General features: G+C 37.6%; 1 protein-coding gene across 1 annotated transcript in view; it reads right to left on the bottom strand.

The window, feature by feature from the left end:
* LOC116429213 (uncharacterized) overlaps positions 1-21,429 on the bottom strand; it is a 35,921-nt gene extending 14,492 nt beyond the window's left edge. Inside the window, exon 1 of the mRNA XM_031981898.2 lies at positions 20,401-21,429. The gene's annotated coding sequence lies outside the window, so the exon portion shown is untranslated. The remainder of the gene's footprint in view (positions 1-20,400) is intronic.

Genomic DNA, 21,429 nt, shown 5'->3' with positions numbered 1-21,429 from the left:
ATCGATCGCGTTATACGAAGATACATACGAATGACAGATGAAAATACCCGCGGGGAAACATTGATAAGATTATCACGATTTAAATGTCATTTCGCGACTTATCTTGCTGTTCATTCGAGTTGCCCTACCGGCTCGCGGTTTCGTCTGTCTATTTCCACTTTCATGCATTGTTAATGTTACGTCGACCTTCCGAACAATCTGAGACGGCGATCCATAATAAACTTCGACGACTTAAAATCAGATTTCAACTGTCCAATATCTTTGTCCGAGCAAGTTTCGCTATTTGTTCAGTTAATGTCGCATCATTGCCGATCGTTAATCACAAATGAAGGGAACAGATTATTGTCTCCGCAACTTTAATTAGATTTTCAGGCTACTAATCTATATTTACGTGTTCGAATTGTTTCGAGATCAATTGTAAAAAGAAATTTTCAACGAAGAATGGTTTCATTCGATTATTTAAATTGAAACATTAAGATACTACTTAAATATTCTGGAAATTAATAAGAAAAGTCGTTCATTACAAATTATTATATTATAGAAGTAATAATTATTTATTATAACTAAAAATTGCAGATTCTTATGTATTCACAGCGTACAGAATTTTCGAAGTTTCAGAGACTGCAAATTATTATAAAATTTCGAAGTCGTTAAGGGAGACAAAGTGAAACTCTGATTAATTCGAGTGTCTAAATTTGTTCACGAAAAACATGAATCGGCGTAAACATCGACGGTCTAATTATAAGGAGATCGTTTCGTGCAAATAAGTAATGTTGGTATAAATACGATCACTCCGTAAGGCGCAGCCGGTTTTAAACCGGAGTGTCGAATGTCAGCAGTTCAGGAAGTGACCTGGATTTCAGTTTGAAAGTTCCGATTTGACAAAGTTAGTGACCGGGCGAGATTATCAGGAAATGTTGTTGAAATACACGACACAAGTTCACTGAGAAGTAACAGAGTATCTTCACTAATGGAAAGTGAACTCGATAATACAGAACCCAATTTCTTTGTTTGGAATCATCGGCAGATTCTATCCACGTAAGCGCTCTAGATATCCACTCCACCCACAGAAAGAATATGAATAGACTTCAAATTTAATTATGTTCCTCAAAATAAATTTCAGCTATGTTACAAGAGATATCTTATTAATTCGAGATTGTAACTGTCTATTAAAAAATTGATTAAACGACTATAAATACGTAATTACCGAACACTCGTAAAGACCCTGAACACTAAAATTTCTGAGCAGTTAATTAGCTTTCTGAAATTCCTCTATAGAAACTCCGAAAGCGCATCTATTGAGACTTTGATTTACAATTCAGTGTTCGTGTAGCTAAATTTCTCAGAGAAATCTGTTATTCTTGTAATAATTGCCAAAAGACATCAGGAATGTGCCATTTTGACCAGTCCAGTAGTTCTAATGTCAAGTATTTTATTTTACGAAACAAGAACTCCAAACTTCTTACTTCTCGAAACCTAATGAACAGTGATTCCATGATACTTGTAGCACGTAACCAATCGACGTCGAATGAAACCACTAAAAACAATCGTCGCGCGAATCCTTCGGCCCATAACATAATGTATCCGAGCGCTGTCGCTTGATTATAATCGACAGAACTCCTCCACGGTTATTCCGACTTATAGACCAGCGGTTCTCAACCTGGTACGCGGCAAGATTTTTCGGGTACGCGTGTACCATGAAACTGAATCTTCCGAAGACGAATATTGCATACAATATTAGTATCTTCTGCTGAACATTTAAAATGCTCAACAATTCAACTGGAAATGAATTCAGAGATTTGACAAAGTCGCGATGAATTTTGTTTTTAGCTATTCCACGCTGACGTGTACACTAATTTCGTTTGTTAATCATGCGTAGAGTGATACGTTTCGAAACAATCCAATAGGCGTAAGGCAAGATTATCAATGCGTGAAAGACATTAATAATTTTGGAACAGAAACGTCTCGGCGCGTCTTTCCAGCGCAAGTGGTTAATAACACAGCCATTAATTGATTTTTGAAAATTGAATGATGAAACACGCTATTGCAGTTTCACTGCCGCTACAGAAAAGCCGCCGACGTATGTAAATACTCGCTCAAACAACGTTGCAGCATCGATACCGCTGGAGTGATCGGCGTTTACCGTCGCGATGGAGATTGGCAATTTTCCTTCCGAACCGAAGCAGTCGTTTTACGGTGCGTTTACACCGACCGAACGAATGCTCGTTCGACGCCCACCCCCGATTCGCACTCGTTTTACGCGAACGGCAACCGAGCTGTGCTTTTTACTTCAACCCTTTACGATTAGGATCCCATTTCTCTGGTGACTGACAACTACTATCGACGGATAGTTTAGATTTACATTTTATACGTTGCTTTTACATAGGTGATAGGCATATAGGCACTATATTATTACTATAATTACTATACTTGAATATTATTATTATACTATGGCTTCACACAGGTACGTAAGGGGTACATTTAACACTAGAACTATCAAATGATGAAAACGACCAATTTCTACATGCTTCTGCAATGATTGAAAAGGAACAGATGCTCCTCATGGAAGTGAGTATGAAATTTAAAACTACCCAAACTAGATTATCAATCGATCGAAACCTCAACAGACGCAACGAGTTTCTATAGAAAAATTGGAAAATCTAATCGAATTACTCGGTAGTTCCAGCGTTGAATACAAACAGTCATCGCGGGAAGCGCGGAACATAGATTGAGAGTCACTGTTATAGACAGAAAGTTCTCCTTTACGTTCGTGTGTACCCGGTCACCGGTGTGCACGCGTGCACGCCAAAGTGTTTGCTCCCAGTACACATTACGTGCGTGTGAAACGGAATCGATAGGAAATGTGTCTCGGTTACTGGGTCTAGTTCAGCGAAACTGTACAACAACGGATCGCCACCGGTATATAGTCACGCTTCGCCATTCGTGTCTTCATAGGCCGACAGTGACCTTATCGCCGCACGTGATATTTTTCTTTCGCCAATGGCCTTTCTTTCGTACACCCGTTATTACGGCGTGAAGCGATAATGCATAATTTCGAAGTGATGCGAAGTGTCATAATACCAACGCTGTTTCACCAATTCTTTATCGACGCTTTCTCTTTTGAACACCCGTTACCGAGTCGTGGAGTAACCAAGGATTGTAACGCGGCGAAGCGTGTCCATTCGAATTTTCTCGGTTCGCTGTTTGCTTGAACGATTCGAACACTGAGTGTACACCCGTTGTTACGGTGAGATAGTCAAGAATATTTTATTATACTTTTTCTTGGTAGCTTTCTTTCGAACACCCGTTACAGCCGTTTAAATAAGCTCAAATAACATTATAAAAAGCTGAGAAGATCTTTCGATCCGAACCTTGCCATTTCACCAGTAGACTTTCTCTCAAACATCCGTTATCACCGCGTGAAATAATAGAAGATAATTTTAGAGCTTCGCAACGGAGCGTGCCAATGCATCAGTTTGCCATTTTTCTTTTCGCTGGTTACCTTAATTTGTAACTCGTTTAAATGGAACAGTCACGGATCGTATTATGGCATCACGAAGAAAACTACAATTCGAATTTTCCCACTTTACCATTTTTCCTTTCATCGATATGACATATTTACCATACCTTTCAGACACCCGATGACTCGACACGAAACAACCACGTATAACATTGTGCCAATGCGACAAAGTGTCTCGACAAAAACTTCGCTATTTTATCATCTTTTTTCCTCCAGCTGTCCGTCCTTTACTCCATTATGTGTCTAAACAAGATAGCGCACGTGACCTCGTAACGCATATCACGTAACCGGGCTTTATTTAACTCTTCGAGGGATAGTAACAGTAATTGAGAGTACACAAGACCAACTCTAATCATTCAATCGATGGAACAGTGGCTGCGTTTCTAATATTAAAGGGGACATTCTTGTTCGTTCCTTCGAAAACAGCAGCGGGTCAACTCTGACCCGCCTGAGACCGTGCTAAAGGTTACACGTGGAGTGCTAGGTGCATTTTGCAAATAGCAATTCAAGGTTTCGTATAAATACGCCGTGAATTATAAATATGTGATATTCATATATAGACTTTTTTTTCTTCCGTCTATTAACAGCGACAATTAACTTGTGTTCGATGGAAGTTGAAAAACTTTATTAATACCTCGTTGAACAATTTAATAACGACGAAGTGATCTCCTTAACGTGCCTGCATGGGAAAGTCGAAATAGTAAAATTGACAAGACGTTCGCAACGTAAGATACATACAGGGTGTCTACTAAAATTAAATAAAAAAATCATTTTAAAATCCCTTACAAATCCACTAAAATATAATATTAAAAAAAACAGTTTATTACGAAATATAATTCACGAAGCATAAATATCTCACAGTACTTCAAGCCTGAAAATTCAAGCTCGTATTTCTGCATTAGAAATTTAATCTTCACTGTACACACCGTACAAGCGAAAATAAAAATGGCCCCCGCCATCCATCAATTTTCAATTAATCAGCGTCAGACGCTCGAATATCGAGCAACACAAATTTCCCGGCGGCGTTAGAAAAAAGACATAAAACGTCGCGCAGGTAAAAGTATCTCATGGTCAGTGACACATTAACAAGGTAAATGTTGTGACATTATAGGAGTGATCAATAACGTCACGAGTTAACAAAAATAGAGATGCTACATGACAACTTCGAGATGTGGCACGCATTGTTTTCGCGATTCACGTGTGTCTGTGTGTGTGTGTTTGTTTCCCCATGAACAGGAATTTTTACTTTCGCATTAGAGTCGGCCACGCGCACTTTGCCCTTCGACCGCTCTTATTCGTAACACCGAGACGCGTACTTCGAAATGCTTTTATTCGCCAATTTACCGGCCCGCGTACATTTTATTGTTTCCACGCCGCGGCTCTACGTTCTCGAGAAATCTCGAAATTCACCCGACGATGAGGTGCTTTATTTTAGAGAAAAAAAACGATGTCTTGAATTGATTATATTGTGGGAATGGATGTATTTGAATGTGTGAATAAATAGATTGATGAGTGATGAATGTGTGTAATAGATGAATGACGCGACTGTGTGAGCGTTTTGAATGAATGTTCAAAGCATTGGAATGTTCTAGATTATATTGATTTTTATGTTAATAATGTTCGTTTTTATGAATCTAGAATATTCCAAATATATGTGAAGTTAATGCATGGTAATGAAAGAATGTTCTAGAAAGTGTGCGAGTGAGACAGCATCTGAGTATATAAATAGTGTGTGCGATGTTTGATTTAGTTGGAGTTTTATTGTGTGTTGTTAAGAAATAATTATACTGTTTCTAATAGAATTCTCTTTCTCCTACAATATTATAATAAAATTATAGTTTATATATTCTTTTCACTCGTAGTGGAGTGTAAAGTATAGGAAATATAGGATATGTAATGCATTTAAAATTTATGTGGAATATGAAGACAGATCAGAGTTGCATAACGATGCATTAGTAATGGACGTTAGTAAATTATCATTTTCGCTTTAGCATTGTTGCAGGGAGGTCACGCTATGTTACGGAAGTAGCGAGTCAATTAAAAATTAATACCGCGGAGTGTTCATGCATTCACGAGAAGAGAAGAAATACCATTTCAACCTAAACGTGACATATTTTGCTGTTTTGAATTCTCCTTGGAGGATAAAAATGGTCTGCAATTTTTTAGCAAAATGAAAATACTTTATACGTGTCTTTTTAAACCATGTGCAACTATGTGCCAAGATAAATTCAACGACGTACCACACAGTGATCTTCAAAGTACAAGATTAAAAACGAAAAAATATTTCGAATGTCTATTATTTATAACAGAATAACGTTGAATGAATATTTTGATTTTGGAAAAGGAGGTTTTGTTTTATGTATTGCGTAACATATGGAAATTACTTTGCAAATGGTTCGAGCGGACATTCGAAAAGATGAAAGTATGTGCACATTTCCTAATCGACTTCGAATTTTAGTTAAAAAGTTCCATTTCAGTTTTCAGTGTTGAAGCTATAAAAATATTTTACGATTGGCAAGCACATAATAGGAAAATTAATGTCTAATAATAAAAATATTGAGCTGCGAAACTGAAACTATCTAGACTCTTTACGATCACTCACCAAAGAATCTCGGTTTACAACTTTCGACTGGAAAATGAACGATCGAATCTATATGCAAATAAACTGTGAAACATGGAATTAAACTGCAAGGTTGCGCGCGAAGTATCGAGCTCTGTTTGTAAATAGTTGCGTGGAATTAGTTGAACTACCTCCGCCTGTCGAAGAAATTATCGTCAACTGGCAAACAAGTGAAACGGAACGTACACACGTGACTGTGAAATGTTTCACCGCTATTAATTAACATTTCCTTACGAAAATACCTATAAAAACTCAAGAATCATTACACATCCTACTCGTAATACTTTCTAAATTATCAATATTCTGTAAAAAATCGAAATGTTTCAGTATCATTCACACTCAACTAATTCTAACACACTCTAAAAATTTGTAAACATTGGCTGTTGCATGAAAATCGGGCAGAAAATTAAACCACACGAAGCGTTAGTTGAATTTCTTTCATTCTTTCGATAAACTAATCGTAGAATATATAACATTCGAAGCAATTCTAGCATGTTACTCGGTATAACGTGTTTAAACAATTTGTTACACTTCCGTAGAAGCTGTCTCGGGATTCTAGACGTCACGTGAGCGAGGGAACGCCGCTGGGAACAAAGACATCTCCCTTTAGACGAACTCGTCAGTGTCAGTGTAGCTCGCATGAGACGTCTAGTCTACGCTTGATCTAATCGAGCGCCTCGAGTTTTTCATGTGACTGCGACTATACGAGGTCTGCGTCAATAATTTGTTCAATTTTGTGTGTAGAGACGCTGCCGTGTGTCTCGACACAGCTACCTTAAAGGTTACTTCAACAATGAGAAATCATTTTTATTGTTCCGTTCTTTCAGTGAAACTGCTTAGGTTTAATGATACTGCTGGGGTAAACGGAGGCGAACCGGATCGACTTCTCCGGTCGATTAGTTTATAGTAATTAATAGTTCTAATAGCTGTAGTTTATACTGATGAATGTTTTATACTAATTAATAGGTCAACTGATAACTATAGCTTATAGTAATGAATAGTTTATACTAATTAATATGTCAACTAATAACTATAGCTTATACTAATGAATAGTTTATAGTAATTAATAGTTTAATTAATAGCTATAGTTTATGTTAGTGATAGTTGAACTAATAGCTATAGTTTATACTAATTAACAGTTCAACTAATAGCTATAGCTTATATTAATTTATAGTACAACTAATAACTATAGCTTATACTATGTCAATAGGTCAATTAATAGCTATACTTTATGTTAGTAATAGTTGAACTAATAGCTATAGTCTATACTGATTAATAGTTCAACTAATAACTACAGCTTATACTAATTCATAGTTCAACTAATAACTACAGCTTATACTAATCTATAGTTCAACCAATAACTACAGCTTATACTAATTCATAGTTCAACTAATAACTACAACTTATACTAATTCATAGTTCAACAAATAGCTATAGTTTTTACTTTTGTATAATTTCCCGAAACTCAACACAGACATGGTGAACCAAGCGTACATTGGCGACGCCACGGACGCACGCGTGCCATTTATGCAACAGCCGGTTCTTCAAGTTGCACCGGCCATTTGTCAGCCGACGCGGCGCCGGCAGGCGCAGCCCGTTTGTTGTCAATTTAATTAGCGGAAATCGGAATATTTAACAAACCGACGTCCACGCCAGAATAAATAGAGCCGTACAATCGATACTTTCGAAGCCGTAATAATGCATTCTCTTATTTCCTCCTTTTACTCGGTGTCTCCAATAGGAGTGCATTATGAAATGGATTTATTTTTATCCCTTTCGCGTCCCTCCTTCCGCGTTAGCGTCGCTCTAATATCCTCTATTCATTACCATCGCGCGGTGGCAAAGGCGAGACGAGCGGCGACCATCTTAAATAATACCATCAATCAGTCATCAACTCGCTGACACGGGAATTCCGCGCAATTCGCTGGTGCTCGCCGATATCATTTCCACGATTAGTTTCTCGAGCGACCGCTTGTCTATCGGAAAGTAGACGAAGCCAGTTCTGTCACGCGAGTTTCGAAGTCAATAGTAAATATCCAGTGCCCGGCTACTTCGGCATCAATTTTAAATGACTCATTCCTAAGGGTCACGAGTGGACATGTCCCCCGCGGGAAGGGAGCGGCGTCGCAGGAGAGGAATGCTCGTATGAACGGAACCTGGGGGCCGATCGGATGAGAACTTCCTTGTGTGCTTCGACGAAAAAGTTCATTGACACTTTAACCTCTTGGTCTATGATCTCTTTCTCAATTCTGATCGATGCGGCTACTTTCTGATTAATAATTCATTGGGAAAAGAGAAAAATTCTAAGCATATGCTATGCCTGGATTGTGGTAGTCAAAAATGATTTGAACGGGAAGATGGCGATCGTTCTACATACCAAGATTATAAAATAGGAAACATGTAATATCATCATGAAGATACTGTATTCGTTCATTATACTTTGTTTTATTTCATACAAATTTCTTTTCTTTAAATTTGTCCATTTGCTCGCTCGAATGCTTCGGAATCGGTGAAGCTGTAATGCGGCATTGCGTATTAATATAACATATAATTTCATTTCCGAACGTCAATCCAATATTCACATCGATGCTCATGTAATTATATACAATACACTTAACACTGTACACGTACCAAATGCGATACTACAGAAATCGAAATGCCAATCAAACTATTTACTCTCGGTATTATTAGCAATGAGTACTCGATTATTTAATCAAAAAACTAGATTACGATTCTATAAACTTTTTCCAGAGTAAAACTACCGGACGAGTCAAATCGACCCACTTCAGAATCTTTATTTCGCGTGTATTTTGTCGCTAGAAACATTGAATTTATTTTTACGAGATATAAATGACATTTTCGTAAACTCAACGAGGAATCTATTCACAAAATAAGGGGAGCAATGGCATTTTATTTCCACATTTCACGTATCGACAGATTACTCAAGACTTAACGTTAAATACGAAATTTGACAATTTTGATGCGCCAATCGAGTGCAAAAGGTTAATTCTGATAGAACACTGGAAATAAGGCGCTCCAATTGCTCGGTAGTTTGAGCGTTCACTGCTCGTAAAGGATGATAGAACCGATGACTAACAATGTAACCACACACGGGGCAGTTTGCTTTAAAAATGATACTCGCGTAACATCATTACACGTAACGAGGAGCAGCTCGTTAGAATCATTACGACTCGAACGGAATCGATTTCAATCGATTCGCCGGAAAACCGGCTATCACTCCGTTGCGAAGCTGACGTTCGATCATCGATACACGACGAGACCCTTTAAACAAATGACGAAATATTCACGGCCTCGTCCGACAGTCGTGTTTTTAGATTACTCGCGTTTATCTATTCTACTTATCAGGATTGTTAGCCTAACCTAACCTACTTCCTTAAACGATGCGCGCCTTTCTCCGCGACGACCTTCTGGCGCATAATGACATAAGTTGAAAGGAACACGTCTAATTTTCTTTCGCAATAATATGCACTGTTAACCCTTGCACTAGCGTGGACGCAATTTTCTTGCGCAATAACACGACACACGACGCAACTTTGTTGCAAAGAAGTTACGCGTATCAGAGAATCATTAACCAGTTCACTGTGTTTGACGAGTGTACACGTGATCGTAAAGCTTGACACGATACTAATTCTTTCAACGATGAATTCTTTATTTTTTCAAACATGTAACTCTTCTTTGTTTCGCTTTGATTTTTCATTAAAATATACTCCACGTGCATTCGTCCTTCGACGAGTACACACATTTTTCGATTTTATTGCGGAACCAGAGATTTTTCCAACTAAGCTCCACGGTTAACTGGTTAAGGAAACTTAACGTCGCAATTAAAGTTGAAATTTAACGGTAACTTTATGCATCCAAGTGAACACGATACGTATCAGTCGCTCGTTCCGTCCCTAGGGATATTATGAAAAATGACAGTCTCATTTGCGACACGAGATCCTGCGGACGCATCGGAACATGACACGCGCGAGGCCGTTTCAGCAATCGACACGTTCGGATATCTGACTTGTGACCTAATAAATCTACTTCGACTATTGCGATAATTAATTCATACAGATGATATGAGTGTTTAGGAAAATATCATTTTATGAACGATATTTCTAATGCACGGACAATTGTTTTCATCAACTTGCATGTTTCTTTTAATATAAATTGCGATATCTGATTTGCGATTTAATGAAACTGATTTGACTATGATCATATTTAATGTCAAAGTAAAGGTCACAGTAAAATTAATCATTCTTTCCGACCTACTTTCGTATCTTTAACGTGATAACTAAGAATAAAGGAATACAACAAAGTTCTAAGATGAATTACGTATCACGAATGATACAGATATTTAACAGAGAACTTTGCATGTGATATAAAAAGCATAAAAATACACCCATTCCCTTTTTCTTGATTTGTGAATTTTTATGAACATGTGACTGTTCTTTGCATGTAATTATATTAGAAATGTAGATTTAACAGACAAAAGTGGAGACATAATACGAAGCGAAGTTGAATAATAAAATGTAGAACGAAAGTTATACAACGATAACAGCAACTTTATTCTCCATGAATCAAATAGATGGTATTCCTAACTTCATAGAATATTGTAGAGTGTCACACGGAACAGTCCGTTGAATCTATGCTTGTTTCACTGAGAACAAATATCTGTCACGCTCAAGTGCCACAAAGTACGACTAAACCAACGTGTCTGTCCATTACTGTATCATTCTACTTGTTGCGAACATTACAGCAGTTCGCTGTCATTTTGGATTTATGTATTCAAAACATTTATAGAAATTTATGTGAGTGATATTATACACATAAAAATGAACGAAAAATATAAATAAAATCAGTCGTATAGCCAACACTATTAAATATAAACGAAAAACATAATATCTAAACTATAGATTTTATGAACTTGAATTTATAGTTATAAGTTCATAAAATAAATAAATAAAAGGTTCTACAGTTTTTCAAGTTTCCCAAAAATACTTCACTACAAATTTTCGATTTTTTTAGAAAATATACAAAAGAATTTTATGTGGATACAAATATGTACATTTTATATATAAGAATCGGTAACCTTGTGTTTAGGTGAAGCAACAATTTTTAATGAAAAGAAAACTGAGAAAGAGAGGCTGAAATAATATTCCTTCTCCCGATACTATTAATCAGATTATAATGATGGAATATTCTAATAAATTTCACCGTAATTTGAAAAGGTCTATTTATTCGAGGATTTACGATATCACTCCTCGGAGAAGCCTACGAATTTATATTCACATTAAAGTTAGTGCCGGCACGCCGCAGATAAATCGATGGCTGCATATACTTTTAATGAAATCACTTATCTCGCATCATCATGCCGCAGCGCTGGAACGATATTGTAATCAATTCCACATCTTAAACTACGAACTCCGAGCTGAAGGCGATTTATAATGGAACGGAGGAGACAAAGGCAGCTTATTAAGAACAGTCGCGACAACCGGAGATTTATAAAAGCCATTCAGATTACATCTGACATTTCATTAATTCTGAAATTATATTTTCTCATGGGAGGGTTCTTTGTCAAAGGAATTTACGCTTCCAAACGATTATATACACAAAGTGTTTAATTGCGTGTAATAGAATATTTCGAAGATGATTATACCAGACCAGGTAGAACGATAATTATGGAATTATCTTCTAATGTGTGTTCTACCTTATTAGAATAATATAATAGAAGATATTAATTTATAGAAAATTCTAAAGTTGGTTAAGTTCCATGAGGTATCAATTATTATATAAACTTTTGAGTCTAACGATTTTTATAATCAGATATTTCGCAATGAACGTAGCTCAGAACGTGTTACATTTACTAATTAATTAATTGACTCGTCTTTCATGATTTTTCCTCGTCAACGGTGGAACCACGTCATCGAGAATAATAGCCACGTAATCTCTAATCCATTTGTTTTAATGAAAACTCTGTTTCAGCACATTTCTGTTGTCAGTTTCATAAAGTTAGTTACTTTAGAATCCAGATAATTTTTCCCATAATCAAAAGTGCACCACAATTTCAGAAAAATTAAGAACTATCAGATCAAAGCGTCAATTTTTCAACAGTTGCACATTTCTGTCGTCAGTTTTATAAAGTTAGTCACTTTAGAATCCAGACAACCTTCCCTATAATCAAAAGTGCACGACGATTCGAAAAATATCAGGAATCATTAGGTTAACGCTTCAATAGATCGACGATCGCGATCCATTCAGCGATTCTAATAAAGCAGCACCGTAATCCGTGAATCAGAAATTCCTCAGGCGTCGTGCACTTCTGGGAGTAATATAAAACTCGCCGTAACAACCGGTTCGTTTTTCAAATGGAAACGAACGTCGCCATTTCCATCACACCCCATCGGGATCTCTAAAGAAGAAGCATGGACGTGGCCATCGCCGACGCAAGAAAGAAGGAAAAACGACCTATTTCTATTTCGGTTCCAGCGTTCGAAGTTGGAAACAAAGAGAATTCGTTCGGTCGATGGAAAAAGAAGAAAGAGAAACCGTCGACCCGAAGTTTTATTGTTGCGGCAGCAGTTCGCTTTGTCGCGGCGCTAATGTATGTTCGCTTCTCGCGTTGCAATTTTAATTCATAAAGAGCCCTCCTCCTTGAAGAGGTAACCTTTAGAACTCGCACCTACGTTACAAAGTTCAGTTCCATTGTGCCAGGCAATACGAACTCTGAGATTACGAGAACTTTCGCGGAATAAACATCGACTATTACGTTAACGTTGCTGTTACTCGATGATTCTGTTCTACGGAATTTCAACGGTAGATTCACGGATGATTATTCTGCATTTTATTCTATTGTTCCCGGGAAACTACGTGTTCGTCTGTATAAATCGCGAGAATTGTAGCTTCAAAACCAGAGTATTCCATCGCGTGTTCGCGTAATTGCGCGAATCAACATTGGCTTGAACTTTGACTAAATAACGATTAAAAAATTCTATGTCAAATTCGCGGATTCTGTAAATCTAGTGTTAAACGCGAACAAATCAATTCTTCGATAGAAGTTACTGTGCCCTTCATCTGGCTTTTGATCAATAAAAAATTTGATCAATCAAAATCGACTTGAACTGTGACTAAATAACGATTAAAAAATTCTATGTCCTTCAAATTCGCAGATTCTGTAAATCTAGTGTTAAACGCGAACAAATCAATTCTTCGATAGAAGTTACTGTGCCCTTCAACTGGCTTTTGATCAATAAAAAATTTGATCAATCAAAATCGACTTGAACTGTTACGAAATAATCTTTAAAAAATTCGATATCCATCAGAGTGACTAGTTCCATAAATTTAGTCTCGACTTTATCGAAACTACTCTGCAGCAATAGAACGAGAAAGTTTGTCAAGTGTCATTATTAAAAAAATTGTCAAATTCCAGATGTTTGTGGGATCGATTCAAAACTCATTGGAAGGTGTAAACCAAGAGACTGAGCTGCTCCAAATGACCCAGTAACCGATCTCACCTAAAAGTGTACACAGTTTACGACAAGGCCTGATTGAACCCTGACCCATCCATAAACTGTCCAAACAAGAAATAGAGTCGGCCTATTCGCCTTAACGGAAGCACGTCCACCACTGCAGGACGAGCTACTTAATTTTCTCCTGTTGTTCTGTGAACATTTCTGACCTACTGGTCACATTGTTCTGTCGGAGTTGTAGGTTCATTGTTTATGAGAATCTTCTAGGGCAACAGGAGAGGCGCCCCTGTCTCGAGAAGTTGAAGCGTCCAATAAGTTCCTCCGTCGTTCTTTTGAAATATTAAGTTAGTCAGTTTTGTCATTTCACTTTTTCGTGATAATAAATATTACTGATGGGATAACTAAAAATAATAGACAATTTTCGAATGAAACAAGAATAGTTCAATAGTTAGAACTACGAAACTACCAAGTCAGAATTTCTCATTCCTCCTTTTTGCAATTATAAAGACAGATGTTTCTCTGAGAAATTATTCAAGAAATTGATGTTCGATGTGCAAACTGAATTATCAATCAATTAGTCATAACAGAAGCACTCTTGAAGTTTCTATAGAAGAATTTCAGAGAGTGAAGTATATATCAAAAATCATTTTATTACTTTTATCACTGTTATTGTTCGTAATATTTCCAATCAACGCGTTAAGTAATGTACCAAGTCACTTCTGTGAACTTTTTTATGCTTATTATCTGTTACGGTATTTTTGGCGAGTCAACTTGACATACTTCCGGTCCATTAAGGGTTAACAGAGTGAAATTTTTTTTGAAACTGCATTTAAAATTTATAGGACCTTTTAGCCAACCTAATTATATCCCTTGGATATTCAGCGTGTAATCTAATTTATAAAATCGAATCGAATTGATGCTACACAGTTATTGTATTCAGAATGATCGTTCTTGATACGAAGCCAGCGACTGTTGTACTCATATTTCATTGACTCTGGAGTACAATGTTCCCCCTGCAACTTTACGCTTCGTTGACCTCCTTAAGATCTCATTTGCATACTCATCATCCTACAACGCTACCTGCGAGTAACTAGACAAAGAACAGCGATGACGGAGTCACGCGACGTTACGGGGCACGTAATCCTGTATTTCGAGGTAATTACGAATTTGCACAAATTTTACGTCCATTCTTGCTCCCGGATATTCGTACACGATGCGTAATCTAACGAAGACTAATTGGCAGCTCAAATGAAAATGAATATTAATAGCAATAGACCCTGTAATTCCGATATTTAAATTTCTTCCATATCAAATATTATATAGATAAAAATACGACTTATACAATACATAATCAACAACTTAATCGTCGCACTATCAACAATGACACTACCAAATTACTCAACTAAAATTACCAGAGGAGTCAAAACCACCCATTCCTAATGTCTTCTTTCTGCAGTTATAAAAAAGAGAACACCTTCCTATGCGAAATTATCAAAAAAATTATTCTAAATTATCTATTAATTATATATAAATTATTCTATTATCGATTAGTCTAAATAGGTGCACTCTTAGAGTTCCTACAGAGGAATATCAGAAAGTCAATTTAACCCTTTGCACCCTTTACAGAGTTCAAAGGGTTAATATTTAATATTATACTTTGTATAACGCATCAATCTGAGAAATATTGAAATATATCTTTGTTCCTCAATGTACGTGTGACATCTCTCCGAGTTTCACAAAGTATCGTCGTTATCTCATCAGAAAATGTTAAAATATTTCTAGTGAGAAACTTGAATTGTTCTTGAATTAAATATGAATACTACGAGACAAAAATCCCTCGACATGCGTAAGTAACTATAATTGATTATAGCCGAAGAGAAAAACTGTGATTAACGATCGTTCCGAATGAAATCGTTAATCACTCGTGTGGCCCACATTTCCCGGGCGCTAAACAGTCCCACGTGTTCCGCCGGAAGCTTACGTGAGCGTAGCGCGAAGTTTCCAGTAAAAAGAGGGCTAAAAAGTTTCCAGGGAGAGACGAGTGCGTGCAAGGGGCTCGAGGTTTGCCGCGGCGAGTCGTCGTTCTTATCACTTAACGCAAATTAATTCGCCGATCACAACTGTTTCGACCGGCTATTAACATAATGGAATTCCACAATTTTATTTCGGCTCACGTAACCACGGCACAAGCGCCGAACTTCGACCCGATTACTCACGAAACGCAACCCAGCCGGTTAGTCACCCCCGCAAGTTATTGACTTGCGGGGTAAACCACCGAAAACTCGCGCAACAGTGTGCCGCTTTCGGCGAAACCCGATTAAGACGCTCGAAATCGGCTTACCGTGCTCGATACTTTTATAGGAGAGATATCGAAAACATTACCAATGATTCGCTGATGTTGTTTCTCGATGAGATTCTCGTTCGGATATTAGGTCGTCCCGTAAGTAATGCGATTTTCTCGTGTCTCCTTCATTTTTTGAAGTAATTGAGATACTTCTTTTACAATGCTATTTTATGATGGAATATTGATAGATATTAAGGTACTTGAAAATTTTAGTTTTAAACAATTTCAACCCTTAGCACTCCAGGTTGTTTTGTAATCTATCAACTGCAACTAATTTTTATATTCCTAGCGAAAATTAGAAATAACATTTCTTCGATCTTTTATTTTCCTTAGTGCAAAATTTGGATGTGTGGAAGATCTAATAATTTTAGGGCAGTTTTTTTAAGATTCATTACAATATTTAACCCTTTGCGGACGAAGATTCCCTAGAGTATACGAAACCTTCTGTAGATTCCGCCAAATCACACATCGAGTGCCTAAATAATGTAGAATAAGGAAATTACGTACTGATTTCTTACCGTTTGAGTAGTTGAATCATTTGTTTCCTACTTAATATCACAAACATGAACGTTAGATCTCGGCAAAGTGTCGACACTCGTCCGCAAAGGGTTAATATTGTAACTGGTGCAATATTGGAGCCTGCAGAGTTCAAAGGGTTAATGAACGAGGAACTCTTTTTGACCCTTTGCGAACGAACGTCGACATTTCGGCGAGATGAAACGTTGATATTTGGAAGACTGAGTCGCAGGCGAATAATCTAATTACTCGACAGCAAGAGATTAGCACGTAGTTTCTGTTTTTACTATTATTTCAGCAATCGATATATAATTTAGCTTCATCTGTTGGTTTTTTACATTTCAAAAAATCTTCGTCCGCAAAGGGTAAATTTAGAATCCCTTCTTCGTTACTCGTAGATCGTCTATCAACGCGTTGCAATTAGGTTAAAAATAGTACCGTTATGTGAACCTTTTCAGAGAGAAGAAGTATGGAGAAACCGCACTTTTTATGGGAGAACGCAATATAATTAGGCCTGTTCCTGCAATCTTTTGTAATATCTTTAACCCATTAAACGCAACGCGGATTATACTTAATTCACGTTGCGCTTGCCCAAGGGTTGCGTGAGTTCAACCTGCGAGCAACTAATTTTGCTGGAAAGCTGTTCGCAACAAAATTTACCGTTTGCGCTGTAAATGCCAGTTGCGCTGGTGTGCCGCGTTCCCGATAATTGTTTCGGGAAATATTATACCGTAAAATATTGTGAAGTGTGAATAAAATACATTGAAAAAGATGTAATCTGATACTTCCGAGGCATGAGAAACAGTCTTAAATTTGCCTTAATAAAAACACTTTATTCTTATCGCGCTGTTGCGAGCAAATGCAACGGTGGTTTCGCAGTGGAAAGGGTGAATTTGAATATTCAAAATTGTAGTATTTAAAATAAAAAGATAAATATAATTAGAAACTGTAATATAAGAGTACGTCTTTGTTTCCCACTTAGACGTCCAATTTTGAATTTACTAAAACAAACTAATTTGAATTAATTTAAGTTTACTGTTACTAATGCGGGAACCAGTGGAAAAATAAATATTGTACCACAAAGATGAAAAATTGAAATTGTAGAATAACGTTCCATGGTAGAAGTAGCATTTCCGAGAAACAGACATCGGAAATTTCCATGACGTGTGTTGCACTGGTGCTTGCAATAAGTAGAAACTGCATATAATGAACAGACACGTTAGCCAAGTCCTATTCAGTGGTGCACGTAGTTGGCTGAAATTCAACCTCAATTTTTGTTGAAAAGGAAGCGGACCACGGAACGATTTTATTTCACGTTTTTGACTTGACTTCTCATTAGAAGCGAAAACGTAGATAGGAATCTTCAACAGTGTAACGTTCTCGTTCCTTAATGAAATCTTCGATGGAAACGATTAAACAGGTTTTTCATTAAACTTTGGAAAACTGTTTTAACGACGAGCTCCCGGTGCGAGTAGCAAATTCTGCTTAACACTAAAACTATCGTACCATTCAAAATAACTAGTTCCGATTTTTTTGTTTAGCAATTGCTGATATCTTCGAAGCATTGAATATTCGAAATGATTTTGAAAGTAAGTAGTTTCATTTGAGTACTATGAAGAAACTGAAAATAATCTATTGCTATAATTTTTATAGGAATTGCATATTAATCGTATTAAATGCTCGGTAGTTCTAGTGTTAAGAGACATGGATTATTTTATGAATGAGAAGCACCACCTGTAAAGCATTAACCCTTCGCGAAGATTGTTGAAAGTATACAAAACCTTTCGCAGATTCTGTTAAATGAAACAGTGAATGCTTAAATCATGGAGAATAAGGAAACTGTGCACTGATTTCTTGTTGTTCGAATAATTCGATCATTTGTTTGTAACTTGGTGTTCCAAACATGTAAGTTTGATCTCAGCAAAATGCCGACATTCGTTCGCAAAGGGTTAAAGAATTCATTTATCTTTGGACGTCTGATTTGACCTCTTGCCCAATGATTCATTTCTCAGCTGTGCTTGACAGAACAACATTATCGTTAACCCCTTGCCGTACAATGACGAGTGAGACTCGTGATGAAGATTTCTAAACTAATTTAACGAGAATCAATGTTGTTCATTACCAACTATTTTGCTATTATCAATCTATTATCTTCAAATGAAATTTCCAGCTGAAGTAGAATGGAAAATTTTGTATTTCTTACAAATTGTTGATAGGAAAATATTACACGAGCTTAGTAACAAAAGTAAATAGTACGCCAAGGGGTTAATGGAGGAAAAAAGAACTTTATACTAATTCTGCGTCTACTACAACTGTTAAAGATTGATATGATAAACAATGACACGTAATTTATGTTGAAAATAAATGACATTTAGATTTGTTGAATTCAATTTAAAATTTTCACGAGTCTGACACGTTATTATAAGGGGTTGAGGTAATACCAGAAAATTATTCCATTGTTCGGAGAAAATACACATTATCGAATGTGAAAAACGTATCGTGGCATTTATTATTCATTACGCGATCATGCAATGTTGTCGATTTTCGATAATGCGATCTCGGTAGAGACAGTGTGCAGAAATAGTACTGTAATAAACGTGTCTTTATTTTTAGAAAGACAATGAATTCTTTCGTCGACAATTGATATTGTGTCCACTAATATCATACACAATCTATAATTAATAATGTTAATTGAGGAAACCTTCACGTTGTAATAACCATTAATTTGTACGTTGCGAGGATACATAAAGCTGTACGCGTTAAATTATCTACAATTTCAATGGAGATTAGAAAAATGAATTTTTCCAACGTTTCTAATAATAATGAAATTTAAGAACAGTCCAATGATTCATCGCTCTATCGGTGCCCAGCTCTAGTGGACACATATCGATCACATTATTTGCGACACTGATAGTCAATTTAGAAAATAAACGGCCATCGGAGGTTTTTTTTATTTTCCGCGTCCCATTCGCCGATAAAATATACAGCTCGACAAACAACCAGCAGCGACAATAAAAATCAAACATTGAACGAAAACAGTCCCTTTCAAACGGACACCAAACAAAACGGGTATATATAAATTTAAATTAAACTTATTCACAATTCAAAATGGCACAATAAAATGGCCACTGTAACAGCGTTAAATTATTTACCGATCTAGATGCGCACCGCAATCAAACGGAATGACAAAATCCACGAATTTCCCGTACAATGAATTATTCAGCGATTCCCGTTAATCATTCAAGGCCGCGGACACCTAATTACCCTGATCAGCACGGGGGCCACCGTGTTTTACCAACCTGCCAATAATCTTCACAAACACCATTCCATGCGAGCCTGTACGCAGCTCACGCGACGTACGAAGCGTTCCACCATACGTTTCACGGTTAACCTAATTTCCCCGATAATCATCATTTCGATTCTCCCTCGCCGAACGGCGCTAACGCGAGCAGAAAAATACGGCGGCATTCGTTCCAGTGACGTTTCCAGGTACGATCTACAATCGAGCCTACGACAACACGGTTAATTCGCGTCGAGACGGTATTCTCAAGGTGCCGTCAACTAACCGCGAGTTGGTCCCTGTTCGCTTAACCCGTTGCCGTACAATGACGAGTGAGACTCGCGATGAAGATTTCCAGACTAATTTAACAATCAACGTTGTTCGTTACCCACAGATCAAAACACGAATATTCTGCTATTATCAACGTATAATCTTCAAATGAAATTTCCACTTGAAGAATGGACAACTTTGTTGCATTTCCAAATTGTCGATAGTAAATTACACGAGCTTAGTTACGAAAGTAAATAGTACTGAAACAACGTGACATCCACGCTGCACGAATGCCGTACACAGAAACGCTCTCAACGTGTCACGAATGCATTTGGCATGAAAGATCGGCTTCCCTATGGATAAAAAGGAAACGCTTACCCGTTCGGACAAAAGATGACGCGAACCGTACGTGAACCAGCAACGACGTATCCCGTAGTGAACCGGTTCAAGTGCCTTGCATAGCAGTTCGTGGACACGGTGCGCGATTAGTCCTGATCCTGGTCGCATCGATTGTCACACGGTCACTGGAACGTTTCGTACGTTCACCAAAAGAGACAACGAGAACAGGCGAGAACAGGGGAGAGAGAGAAGAGAACGGGACAACAACTTCCGGTGCCGCGGGGTTGCTCGCGGAACGTTCGAACGGTGTACGAGGAAAAACAACACTGGTTACGGTGGCACCTGTCAAACGACGACAGACACGTGTACCCAGCGATGCGTTCGCGTGCGCGCACGTGTGTACCGACCCGGACGTGTGCACGGTTCACGACTATCGATTGTGCGCGAATACCGTCGGCAACGGCGGCGACGTGCCGCAAAAAATTGATGTGGTCCCTGGAGAGAGGATACTCTTTGGCCAGCTACCACCACCACCACCATAGACGGCTTTTCTACGGAGGAGACAACTTGTCCTGCGGCGATACGGACGGACAGCTCTGGCAGGAGGCGTGCACGCGCGCCTCTGCCCCACGCGCATACGGCCACGCGCACCCCTCGTTTAACCTCTTCGGCCTATTAGGCAGGCGCGCCAACTGCGACGCGACGAATCTTACCAGACGTTTTGTAAACAAATGCCGGCTCGAGCGGGCTCCCGTTTTTTCGAATTTGCCGTTGAGCGAGGTTGGCGAATTTTATTTAACGGTTCGTTGATTATGTTGTATTATGTATTCTTTCGGAGAAAGAGAATTGAAGTTTGAAAATTCATTGTATTCTAGGCCGGTAAATCTTTTGAAGATGTTAGGAAAATGAGAGTGAAACGAGTCATTGAGTTTCTAAATGTAATGTATATATAATGGAAGTAATCATTTATAATTAATGATATAGTTTATTGTTTCTGTAATATGATTAATCATTTATAATGAATGATATAGTTTATTATTTCTATAATATAATTTAGAATTTATAATA

Source organism: Nomia melanderi, chromosome 3 (assembly GCF_051020985.1).
Source record: "Nomia melanderi isolate GNS246 chromosome 3, iyNomMela1, whole genome shotgun sequence".
Taxonomy (NCBI): domain Eukaryota; kingdom Metazoa; phylum Arthropoda; class Insecta; order Hymenoptera; family Halictidae; genus Nomia; species Nomia melanderi.
This window is presented reverse-complemented; position numbering and strand designations above follow the sequence as displayed.